The sequence below is a fragment of the Zalophus californianus genome, chromosome 7 (genome assembly GCF_009762305.2).
Source record: "Zalophus californianus isolate mZalCal1 chromosome 7, mZalCal1.pri.v2, whole genome shotgun sequence".
NCBI lineage: Eukaryota > Metazoa > Chordata > Mammalia > Carnivora > Otariidae > Zalophus > Zalophus californianus.
Window position 1 is genome coordinate 75,989,932 of NC_045601.1, and position 932 is coordinate 75,990,863.

Here is a 932-nt window from a genome sequence, read left to right on the forward strand (position 1 = left end):
AGCATAAGCTATTATTAACAGTTTTATTTACTACACTATATTATACCATACCACACCATCCTCTTGCGCTCTCTGAATTAATTGCTGTACCTAAGGAAAAAGACCTAAATGTCAGTGGAACACTTCATACAGCCTGTTCTGTAGGCTCATAAGTGTCCCAGTTCTTAGTTCTTTTAAAGGTGTTCTGACACTCTGGGGCGCCTGGGTGGCTCAGTCCTTAAGCGTCTGCCTTTGGCTCAGGTCATGATCCCAGGGTCCTGGGATCGAGCCCCACATCGGGCTCCCTGCTCTGCGGGAAGCCTGCTTCTCCCTCTCCTACTCCCCCTGCTTGTGTTCCCTCTCTCGCTGTGTCTCTCTCTGTCAGATAAATAAAATCTTTAAAAAAAAAAAAAAAAGGTGTTCTGACACTCTAACCTAGGGAGGCTCACTCAAGATTAATGCCCAGATTCCAGAGGTGAGATTCTGCCACCTTACAGATCACCCGTTTCTTTAAACTTCGAGCAATCATCTTGTGTCCTTTGCGACCTATCAGGAAACAGAATTCTCCAGATGTCATATCTGGACACAGGAGTATTTAAGTCTTATCCCTAAGGATAAAGAGTACAGGCCTTGTTGGGTTCTTTTACCTGATTCATTTAAAGGTGGAGAATGCCTCTAAAATAATTTTAGGCAATTCACATTTTCACAGTTTCATGAATGGAGTTCGTGTCTGATATTTCATCATGCTAGTTAACAGATCATTATTTTCACTTATAGAAACCCATTTCTGGTGTTGCATACGTGAATTTACAAAGCATTGGTTGTTGATCAAGATACAGAGATCTCTTGTAGCACCACCTTTGGGTTATGGCCTTCGTGGTTGGAACACCAGCGCATCATCCAATCTAGATTACCATGTGGGTTATGGTCTAGCCTAAGTAATACACTCTATG